This window comes from Amblyomma maculatum, chromosome 10 (assembly GCF_055883805.1).
Source record: "Amblyomma maculatum isolate TAMU_Amacu chromosome 10, ASM5588380v1, whole genome shotgun sequence".
NCBI classification, from domain to species: Eukaryota; Metazoa; Arthropoda; class Arachnida; order Ixodida; family Ixodidae; genus Amblyomma; species Amblyomma maculatum.
This window is the reverse complement of record NC_139353.1, coordinates 8,045,756-8,057,882: the sequence shown is the minus strand read 5'-3', so window position 1 is coordinate 8,057,882 and position 12,127 is coordinate 8,045,756. Positions and strand designations below refer to the sequence as shown.

The window sequence follows — 12,127 nt, the reverse complement described above, 5'->3', positions numbered from 1 at the left end:
GGCACACAGCCTCAACCAAAAACCATGAAACTTGAAGATTTCGCGTTTACCGCACGCGCATCGGTGCGCTGTCATGATCTTTTCGGTGCACGTAAGCTCGCTCGGGCATCGACCACCGGCAGGTCTTTTCCGGGGATCGCGACAATCATTGATAAAACCCAAATCAAGTCTTGCGTCTACATATTGCCAGCTTTCTGTGCAGTTGTGCTGACAGTTGCATAAAAATATAAATGGGTAAGTTTTAAGCAACCCCTAAAGTTGCGTGTTTGCAGCTATATGCACATTTAGTTCCTAAATTTTTAATGTTCGCATTGCGTAGATTTAAATATTTATGGAGCGCTTTCTGTTCAAATGTAGTGTTGAGATGCCTCCATAGGCTTTTTATTGCAACTGCCTTCTATGTTTTTTAAGTGGCTGAAACAGGGCTTCATCCAAAAAAAAGCCTTAGGAAAAGAGGAACCCCACAGGACAGCCCAGTGTTTGGGCGACTAGCCTCACATTTCTTACCATATAAACACCTTTGCAGGACCATTTTTGTGCTGAAGACTTTAATGAACCTTGAGTGGATGGGAAGAAGAGGCTCAAGCACAAAACAGTGTCAACCCTATTTAAAAATTTTATATGGGGGACACGGGAGTTGTGGGAGTGGTAGGAGGTGTAGAAGTGGTAATAGTTTCATGTTATGGAGGTTGTAGAATATTGTTACGGGGTCCATATAACAATATGGTCAGCGGCCCTTGTTGTGGGGAAAATGTTGTTGCAGGCTAAAAAGACGTTCATATAAATGAAATAACATCAATAAATTAAAAGAAAGCAGTAGCCAAGCCAGAAATCGAACCATTATCACGCACACCAGCTCAGTACGCTAACCGCGGCACCACAGATACCTTTTTTTCTTCTTTGCAAAATATACATAATGACCAAATTCACAGTACAAAATATGTACAAGGTTTGCCGGCCGCTTGCTGGCCGCGAACAATGGAGTCGTTTCATTTGTGCAAGATTTCTAAACACTACCTCGATTTGAGCATAACATTCTGTATCTTTCAAAACATCATGTATTTTCATAATACTCTCGGCAAAATATTCATACATGGATCTGGCACCAGCGTCACCGTGACGATAATCCATCGCACTGAGCCACACAGAATGCAGGCCCAGCAGGAATGGCATCCTATGGTAGTGCATCTTCGTGAATTGGCAGAATTCTGATACCTTTCGGTATAAGAGGAATATCCTTTTGAATGGTATGCTGTAATAGAACTGTGCTGGCAACTTTCACGATGGATGTATTCAATGACGGCATGAAGGACAGTAAGTTCTACAAACGTATTTGAAGTCTTGGGAGATGCCTTTACTACTAAATGATTGGTCTTTCTTTACCGGGATCGCAAGAAAATTCTTGATCAGTGATAGAAAGCGGCAGCTTCTTAGGCAAGTTTTTATACATCATGCAGACGTTTTTGCCTATATATGCAACAATGTAGGTTTCTAGAGAATTGTCCGGACATGATCAGCAAGACCGTCGTTTTGAAGTCAGTGACGTGCTTGTGGGTGCGTCGCACATAATGGTAAGAGGTAGGTATCAGCCGGGTACATTCAGAGCTGCTTCAAGTACGGCAGCTGCATAGCTAATCATTTTATTGTCACCTTAGCAACCACCTTTTGTGTTTTGTACGCGACAGTCTCTGTTTAGTGCCTACGATTGAAGCAGTTTAATTTGGGCATTCTCTTCTTTGTGTTTAGGCATCATAAATGACGTGCTATTGCACTTACAGTTTTTTTGTGCTGTGACATACCCGGAGAATAGAAACAACTCTGAGCGTAAAAGTTATATGGCATTTTATTTACAATACTCAATCGCGATTTTTCGGTCGAGCAGTGTAATTCGTGCATAAATATTTGTCTCGGTTATAAACACGAACTTTATGCCCAGAACATTGGTCAGGCCAAGTTACGTTCATCTTATAGCTTGCAGCAGCACTTTCTTCCACCCAGAGCATGCATAGTGCTCGTTCTGGAATTGAAACGTTTGCACCACACCATTATGTAAAATAAAGAGATTCTCATCCCGCTGAACAAATAAAGGTAGGTCATTGTATAGAAACTTTGTTAGCTTCAAAGAAACTTTTCGTTATCTGTGCATGGGATATGCGACTCGCGGAGATTCAGGAAAAGTAATTTTACTCTAAACGAATTTCGATTTTTCAGAACAGACAAGAAAACAAATGAGAGCAGAAATAAGATTTCATGTTTTTCGAATTGATAAGATAACACTTTGAAGTCTCGATGGAACCGCATTTTGGCATGCCAAGAGAACGTATGGATGACTTAAAGTGAACCAGTTTGTCGAGCTGAGATATTTAAATTGCTCATATGTCGCTCATAAATGATTCTGCAGGCAATTATCTTTGTTTCTATAGAAACCACACTTTTGGGCCACCTTTCATTGCGACGAAACTGTGGCATATCGTAAATGTGTATGTGGTGGCAAATGGTGTAAACTAGAATAGCGATAGTTTAGCATTTAAAGATTTTTTAGCGCTTGTACAACAGTTAAAACTATCATAAATAAACAATTGACTGCGTTTTTGATAATAAATAGCAAGTAACTGCAAGCCTTAGAAGAGGTGACTAACAAATCTGTCGATTGTTATGGTGCATTTATACAACATGCGAAACCATTGCTGTCAAGAACTTGTTTCAAGATTTTTTTTCAAACTTTCTGGGTATGTGCATTTCTATAGTCAGAAGCCTTGCTGAAATCACTGGGTGCTGAGTCATTTTGACTGAGTTGAAAATGTGGTGCCTATTAAAGGCAATACGTGTAAAAAAGTGATCGTAAGAGAAAAATTTATGTCTCGCAGGATAACAGTTGTGGAGCGACACAACAAGTATTTGCCAATTTATAGGAACTGCAAGACTCCAGAAAGTGCAGGATAACAAAATATCACATTTTGATTGTAATAAACTATCTGAATGTTTCGAATGTCGTAGGTACCATTCGTTAAAAAACAAGCAGTTAAGTTGTGGCAGGAAGACTTTTGCCCTATGTCTGCAACGTGCAACAAACCTAAAGAAATTCCGACCTTCTTCTCGTTATGTAATAGAATTCCACAACCCTGTCATTATTTAACTGCTTAAACGATTGTGCGGTTGATTTGTATAAAACCCAGACACTACGTTCATAGAGAGAGAGAGAGAAACAACTTTTTTGTCCGCGATGTCACGAATTAAGGCAGGTAGATAAGGATATGCTATGTAAGGGTATGTTTGTAAGGCTATGCTATGTTAATAGCATATCTTTTATAAAATAAGTGAACAAGTAACTAAAATAGATAATCAGCTTTTTTTTTAGTCTTAAGGGGAAGTGTGATATTGCTATTGAAGGCTGTCCAAATCTGAGACTCGTTTTATAATTTTCTTATTAAGCAATTTGTTCCTAAATGTCCAGCGTAGAAGATACATATCCGCAAGCTTTTTGAGTGCCTTTTTGTACACTGCGCACTAATAAAATGGCGTCGCTTTCATTTTTTTATGCACGAAGTGCAGACGCCGTTTGTGCTTTGAATAATGCAGAAGAAAGAACAGTACTATTTGGATGGTTATAGTACTCGTAGCAACGCAGTTTTGAAGCGAAAGCTTCACTACACCAGGTAATTCGAGCCGTCGGCTATGCACGCTTTTCATCTTGAGGAAGATTTAGGGCTCGAACTTCTGTGTTAAGCCTGGTGGTCGCCATGTGACATTGGGGCATAGTCACGTAGGCCGCCAAGTGGCCCGTGACTCAAAATTAAGGTCACGTGACCTGGTAGTCGCCACGTGACTTGAGGCATAGTCACGTAGGCTTCCAAGTTGTCCGTGACCGCTGTCAAGGTCAAGGTCTCGTGAGGTGCTGTCGGTCATGCATGGTTTTCAGCTTGAAGGAGATTTAGAGGTCAAACTTCTGTGTTAAGCCTGGTGGACACCATGTGTCTATGGTGCTAGTCACGTAGGTCATCAAGTAGCCCGTGACCACAACGTGAAGGTCACATGACGTCAATGTGACGTGGATGTAGAGGGCGCTAGAGGGTCGATACTTGTATAAATAGGAGCCCCCTGGCTACTGCCTAGGTTACAACTCTGCGCGAGATGGAGGAGGATGACCACTCTGCTACAGTAGCGCGTCGGAGCGCGAAAAATGCACGTCAGCATGAAGCCCTGAAAAGAAGGCGTGCCGAAGAAACCGATGAGGAATGGTCTTTACGTTTGGAGAAATGCACAATATGTTTAGTTTAAGCTTGGCAGTGAGCTTAGTCATGTACATGAAGCTTTCGCTTCCCGCCATGGTTAACCAAAGTTAAAACACCAGCTAATAATTTACAGCTCTGCAATGCACGAGAGCCGACTGAACAAGCTTCTAGAATAAATATTGCACATTCCATATATTTCGACGCACGTTGCCGATGAAGAAAATTTAAAAACCGTTACCATTCGTGTTGACGGCTTTCCGTTTCGCGATACGGTATCGTCCATTAAAATAAAAGCATGGCCAGTTACGTTTAGGAAGATAATAATTTGATTTATAGCGTTTAACGTCCGAAAGCAACTCAGGCCATGAGAGAAGCCGTAGTGAAGGGCTCCGAAAATTTCGATCACCTAGAGTTCTTTAACGTGCACTGGCATCTCACAGCTATAGACACTTTGCCTCCATCGAAAAGCGGCCGTCGCAGCAGGAATTCGATCACGCCTACTGGGACATAGGAGTCTAACGCCCTATCCACGGCTCTCCACGGCGGGTTTTAGCAAATTATTTCTCGAACCATGAACCCTATAACGAGAAAACTGTCTGCCCCGCTGTGCCATCCACCTCCAAAAGCCTCACCAAGGTCTCTCTCATATTTGTTTAATTTCCATGTCGGTAAACATTAAATAGGATCTCCCGGCCGATGAAACCTGTTTATATTCATCACAGAGAACAGTTGTCGTTGAACCTCGTGCAATGCAATAATGATTTTAGAATACCTTGTACGTCAAAGGCGCATAAAAGTTAGGACCAGAGTGCGAAGACTAAATGCTTGGTAAAGTGAGTCATATGTACGAGTGCTTCAACAATAACTGGAGCACTGAAAAACGACAGGACAGTAGTACATATGGAGAACTATTCTGTGGTGTGCAGTAAGTGTGTGCGGTCATATAAACAGCGTCTTGGTTTGCTTCACCAATTAATGGGGAAGAATATTAGGCTTCCAGATTATTTTCTTGCCGCAAACTCACAACACAAACAATGACAGTGTCATTGTCTCTTTAAGCATTTTAAATTGCAAATCAACCAACGTGCAGACCCAATTACAAAAGGCACGTAAAGCATGTACCGTACCTTGACCTGCTGGGGACACTCCTAAAGTAATGCTGTTGAAATCGGCCTGTATGACCTCATATGTCGTACTGAATGCATCTGGAATTCTACCTGGGGAAATGGAAAGAGGTGCCTTATATATGTCGCGTATTTCTGAGCGGACGTATACGCGAACAGTTCTCTAGTGCTTGAAAAGTAATGCTAATGAGAGACGTAGGGCGATTTTTAAAATCCGCGTAATTTAACCAAGTTTACTACACATTCTTCGTCCTTCTTCCTTTCTGCGGACCTTAGCCTGCTGGCAAATGAACTATTCCTTTTAGAACTCATACCTTAAGGAGGATACTTTTTGCGGGAAACCAGATTTTTTTAATTACAATTCTGGACAATGGTATAGATGTGATTGCCGATAAGTTAAAGTAGGACGCGGGGGCTACTCTCTTTCAGAAACCTGAGCAGGCCGTTGCTCTTAGCTCTGTCTGTTAGACAGAAGCTAGGTTTTACTCTTTGGCAAGGTAACAAAAGCTGCCCAACCATATAGAATTCATTCGCGGTTTTCGCTTGAGTTGTTACGTGAGGAATTTTATAAATGAAGTAATCTTTCACACTGTTTAGTTGTACAGTCCAACATGCAGGCAAGCGTTTGGCAAGAATATTTGTCCCCGCTTTGCATCACGAAGCGTTGCAATCAGCCACACCTACGGCGGTGCATCTATTACCACTCACAGCGTTAGAGATGCCTCCAGTAGCACTCTAACGAATATGATTTTGTGGTAGACATAATCTCTTCAGCATCTAGGCTATAGCAATAGTTGATCTTGAAACACGTTCGGAGCACGAAAAAACAACAACGAGGACACGAGAAATAAACACGACGCTACGTCACCCTATCATTCACAGTAAACGTGGTCCGTCTGAATCTATAACATATGGCTGCGATATTCAATTTAAATTATTTCCCCCACTGATTAAAAGGGACAACGCTCCTTCCAAAATCTGACTCACTGACGCCGGTTTAACGCGATAGCGTTAATGGTGCCATTCAGCAGAAAGTTTGATGTCGACGTTGTCGGCGTTGGGAGCGAAAAACCACAAGGATGCCTCGAGCATAGGGTAGCTGGCAGCAGATTAGCCGGACATTGTCTGATTAATCGGCGAGTTTCCTAACCAATCGGCGAGTTGTGTGACGTTGCGAGATCACATGATGCGGCCGACATTGCTAAGGCTGCTAACTCGGGTAGCTCCTTTGAGATGGGAGTGTGAGATGAGAATGGAATCCACCGCTATTCCTAAATCCTGAGTAACACTAGTTGTCCCCAAGTCACGCACCAACGTTCATATGGCTAGTTAAAATGGGGCTCACTGTCTATGATTGGTGGTCTTTCACACAATATTAAACTTACACGAGTATGTTAATAAGTATGTACGAGGGGAGTCAACAGCCACTAACTTATATACTATTTACATAATTATTTTTTTATTTTAGTTTCAGCACCATGCAAAATGCAAAGCAGTGGCAGAAACAGAAACTAAAGCCAGTTGGTGCTTACTAGCCCTCTGATTTTGCGCTGTTCGGAGAGGTAACTTTGCATACCTCAGAAAAAGATTTTTCTGAACAAGCAAGGCATGAGATCAAACGCTACTTTTGGTACTATTTTAGAGTTACAAAAACAGTTTTACATATTGACAGTGCCACAAATAACAGATCAAAAATTAGTCAATACAATCTTATATTCCATCAACATTTTGCAAAAAAAAAAACTAAATGTTTCACAGCGCACGTAAAATAACATGCATTGCATTTTGTAGTTTTGAAAACTTAACACGGAACAGAAAATGAACACAATAACACGTTCACAAGAAAAAAAGTAAATTTTCTGTCTACAGAAGCTTTACTTTACCAAAAGTAAAAGTAGTTCAGGACCTAGCTAAATATACGGAGGTGCCAACTCTAAACTGGCGAGTGCCTAATGTTTTCTTTGTATAGTGGTCGCTCTGTGTTTTGGCACTTTAATGTTGCATTTGCTGGCCTGTGAGAGTGCTGTTTCAAACTGTGACCCATGGTAACTGGGCGGCAGGTTCCTGCAGTGTACAGTCATGGATAACACGTTTGTGGGACTCAGACTCCAAGGAGGAAAAAAAAAATACTTGAAGGCTGCCTCACCAGCCAGTCAGCTGGTATTTGTTACGGTGACAATAGCGTTAATATTTCCTTATATTTTATAGCTTTACTTGATCTGGTTCGTCTGGCCCTGCAGAACAAATTTTGCTGAAAATTCATAACGCACAGATGGTCGTCCATGACTGTAAGCCTTAGCGATGTGGCCGCTGTAAAATCTCACGTGGGTGCTGTGATTCGGTTTAACCATGATTATTACGGGATTTTGGCATTTACACGTTGAAGAGTAAGCCACTGCAACAAATGCGAAAATCAGAAGCACTTCCTAATTAGACTTTGCTGGTATTTAAGCACCAACTTATAAAATACAAAATTTTAAGTTTATATCCTAAAATGAACGAGCCACTATTTCTTGTCAACAAAGGTCACGAGTTTTGATGTTTCATTGAATGTTGCAGAAAAAAGAAGCATCAATTAGGGTTGAAAGGCAAGGTACATTAAATGAAAGCTATAAGGCAATTGCTTCGCTAATCAATGACCTTAACAGTTGTGTAGCTGCTGTGCGATACACGAACGCATTAATTACACAGGCTGTGTACGGTCGGATAATTCAGAACATACACGCCAGTTAGAGAACGCATATCAGTCAAGCCGCCGTCCCAAATATCAAGGTACATGACATATATGTGGCGGTAGTACGCGACGATAAAAAACTGTTTAATTATATTTATGACTACATCTATGGTTCTTCCAAGATACACACGAAAGATGGCATGCTGTTCATGTAGTCCTGTTGCGCCGAGTTCTATGCTTTTTTCATGATTTGTCGCCAGTAACATGTAATATTGGCATTGTATGCCATGTAAGTTGGGACCGGTTTGCTTTAGAGCCGCCGTTGTTACGATGCATTTATATTCGTATGTGCTTTAGGCATTTGCTAGAAAATTTTTCTCATAACTTTAAAATTGATTTTGACCATGAACGGCGAACATTGCGACCTTGAAAGACTAGCTGCTACGTGGATATTCCGCTCTTGCCACAGAATTGGATTGGAAACGTTTTTATCGTCAGATAGTTTCTGATCCTTACAGGCGCAAATTCTCCAATATAGAGTATGTTTCAGCGCTCCATTAGCCTGCTTTCGTGTTGTCCATGACATCATAGGCAGCAGAAGACAATAATACACAAGTAGTGACATTTGTTTTCAACACAGCTGGCTGGCGTTTAACTTAAAGACATATATAAGGTTACAAATGATCTTCATGCTTCATAGTGTATTTTTTGCGCCCTAAAATATTTTCAGATATCCTTTTGAGGCTACCATAAAATATGTCTGCTCTTTCTCTTTGTGAGTTTTCTTAATGCTGAAGCCCCAACATAGAAAACAACCATGCCTTACCAACAACATCCACTTCAAGAAATACTTTGTTAGGTGTTGTAGATTTCAGAACAATATCGGCTGTAACATCTCTAGAATAAAAAAGAGCGGCTTATTTTAGTGCCAGCTGAACAGAGCATTACTATGCAGTACAAGGGTGGAGATAGCTTTCAAGTATATATATATTCCTTTGCCATCTTGGGCTTAGGTTTGACATCCCCTTTCAACAATTTTCAGAGAGCAATGCGACTGCATATTCTTCCGGTACTCTTCCCCAACTGCTGTAGCCTGTAGGGCTAAATAATGAAAATGTAGTACCAATGTCATAGAGAAAGGCTGGGGAATTTCGCGACATTCTCGCCAAGAATTACCGTTCTTTCCGGCGCATGCGCAAACAGTGCTTTGAATTCTAGAATCGCGCCAAAATCTAATAAGAGCCCTCTGGGACTATTCAGGGTCGCTGCCTCTCAAACTTAACTGCGCTTGCCCTAGTTTTTGATTTCTACTTGTGGCTCCCAAGCAAAAACCACTCTGAGTGCAGGACTTGAGACCTGCTTAGACTAGATAGGTTGTTTCAATTTGCCGTGTAAGAACACAAAATGAGAGATGTGGTGCTACTTCGTCCTCATCTCGTTTTGTCGGTTTCCACACAGTGTATTCAAGGTATATAGCAATGCAGTACCAACTAGCCTCCTTGGTCACATTGTTAACTTTATCGTAGCTGTTGCAACCAAATTAAGCACGCTCATTGGTAATGCGTCTTTAAAGCTTGCTCATTGTAGGCTATCATGAGGCAGCGATAGCAATGTCTGACTTTTGGTTTTGCTGCACTCAAGAGCCAACACGTGAAAACAGATTGTCATGCACGCTAGCGTCGTCTTTTTCCGTATTCAGGTGAACGATTCCTCAAGATATCCTGTTTTAACTTGTATTTTTCGTTCACAGCAGTAGCTTAGAATACGCTTAAAAAAAGCGATCTATGTGTATTCCAACCAGACATTGAATGATTTTACGCAACGCAGAAAAATTGTTGTGCCATGCAACTCTCAAATTTTAAGCAATTCAATAAGTATTTTATTATGCAGGTTTGATCTACCAAGCCTCCAGCCTTGTTCGAGGCAACCTGTGATGAAACTAATGGGAAAATATTTCATTATTTCGATGTATTATTTCTAGTGCTTCAAAAGATTTGTTGGGTGGAATATGATATCTTTATTTCCCGGGGTTTTTCTAGAAGGGTTAAATATCTTAATACCTTTTAATTGCTTCAGTTTTCCACATCAAAACTCACCGAGATTGTCGGAGGATCAAACTTAGCTTACGTACCGTTTGAACCACGCTTGAGCATGATTTCTGAAATAAATATCAAGAAACCGTTAAGGCTTTTATATAGAGGTTTTCGAAAGTTGGATTCCCAGCAACGTTCCCACTATGAGTGGTGACGATGTCCTGTCTGCATGAAACACTAACGCCTAAGCCCACATACCTGACATAACTGCACATGGCAAAATCTAGAAAGGTCTCTCTTCAAGACCTACACCGTCTAACTTTTTCGATGTTCTTAATAGAAATTCTTATTATAATTTTATAACCTTGTTTATAGAGGACTGCGTCCATTGCAGCCGCTGTAGAATTCTTTCATTGTACTGCCACATATGGTTCACCAACACCCTTATTCCGCAATGCCTGCATTACTATTGATGCTCTGACTGAGTTAAATGTTTTCTTGTCGTATTTGAAAATAATATGTGGGCGGATGGAGTTAGTTTATGGGGTTTAGCGTCCCAAAGTGACTAAGGCTATGAGGAACGCCGTAGTGGAGGGCTCCGGATATTTCGACCACCTCGGGTACTTTAGCGTGCACTGACATCGCACAGAACATGGGCGCCTTGCTTTTCGCCTCCATCAGAAAGTGGCCACCAGAGCTGGGATTCGATCCCGCCTGCTTGGACGCAGCCGTCGAGCACTCGGATCACTGCATCGCCATGAAGGGGCATATGGGCTGAGAGTACGTTCTTGCACATGGTTAATAGTGTGAATACGATATATTGTCGAGTAGCGTTTACCACAGCCCGCCTGGTCCTTCGTCTGATTGAAGTATAAGGTTGCCCTTCTATTAGCGATTGCATTTGCAAAATACCTTTTTGTGGGCGAAAATAACCTAATCGAAATGTTATTTTTCAGCTCCCTGAGATCTCCTCTCCTATGAATAATGATAATGTTAGCGTTTTCAGGCTATCTTTGTTAAGTACGCGATCCAACATTTCATCCATATTATCGTTTCCTATGACGGTTACCATAAGCTTAATGAAGAATTCGGAGTGCTGCAAATGTTCTCATAGCTTTTATCTTGAAATTGCGACTCAAACCTAATACTCGTCCCGTGTTGCACTCCGCAAATATGCGGCATCAGTGCGAAGAATATATCACCCGCCTGAAGTTTGCTAAAATTGCATCATGTTAAAATAAACTTAGTTGGCATATATGATTCAATTTTGATCTCTTAATGTGAAGGTCGGCCCAAGTCCATTCTTTTGATTATTATCTTAGACTAAATTTACGCTGTAAATTATAGCTCTGTATAATGGGCCATTTGTGCACACCTTGTGCACCGGCGTTTCCCAAAGTTTAATTAAGCGTCTAAATGCTGTACCACGTATACCACAATCTTAGCTTCAGGCAGACACATCGGCTGTTGCTGGTGCAGAAGTGACTGCTCAGCGAGCAGTTTCTATTTTTATCACTGGCAGCCAGAAACAGCACGGTCATTTTTTACTGATTTCCGAACTATTCTGCAATCGATAATGACATGATGTGCATTTGAGCGGCTTACAGATAACCATTAACAACATACTTTCCGATGCCTGTGGAAGACATCTCAGCAATATGCTGCCGTAGTTTGCTGCTCAGTGCGGCATTGAAGGAAAGGTTTACGCATACTGCCCTCAAGGTTGCACAGAGTGGTCCACTCATTGTGATCAACATTCTTTTTTCTCAGTGTGATGGCGTAATACGCGCGGCTGCTCAAACATACCGGTCACAACGCACACTATGACAAGACCTGTATCATCAATATTATCTAATCATAGGTATGAGACCGCCTGCGAAATTACACTTTGTGATCTGAGTTAAGGAGGTCCCGCGTGCCTCCTCTAGATTCGTCTTTTATGGCTTACATTAATTGCTCTTTCCACAAATCAGTCTCTACGCCAACCCGTTGGACACATATTATACAAAAAAACCTTGGATATTGATTCTTAAGCTGCAGCCGTCTCCTGGAAAGTGAATCAGG

At 41.4% G+C, this 12,127-nt stretch overlaps 1 long non-coding RNA gene across 1 annotated transcript; it reads right to left on the bottom strand.

Annotated features, from left to right (window-relative positions):
• Positions 1-1,843: 1,843 nt before the first annotated feature.
• Positions 1,844-10,191, bottom strand: LOC146175516 (uncharacterized). The gene is made up of 4 exons (XR_014701145.1): positions 10,162-10,191; positions 8,857-8,927; positions 5,360-5,449; positions 1,844-2,017 (listed from the first exon to the last, which is right to left on the bottom strand). It is a non-coding gene; the product is annotated as an uncharacterized LOC146175516 (long non-coding RNA).
• Between the last annotated feature and the right edge of the window lie 1,936 nt (positions 10,192-12,127).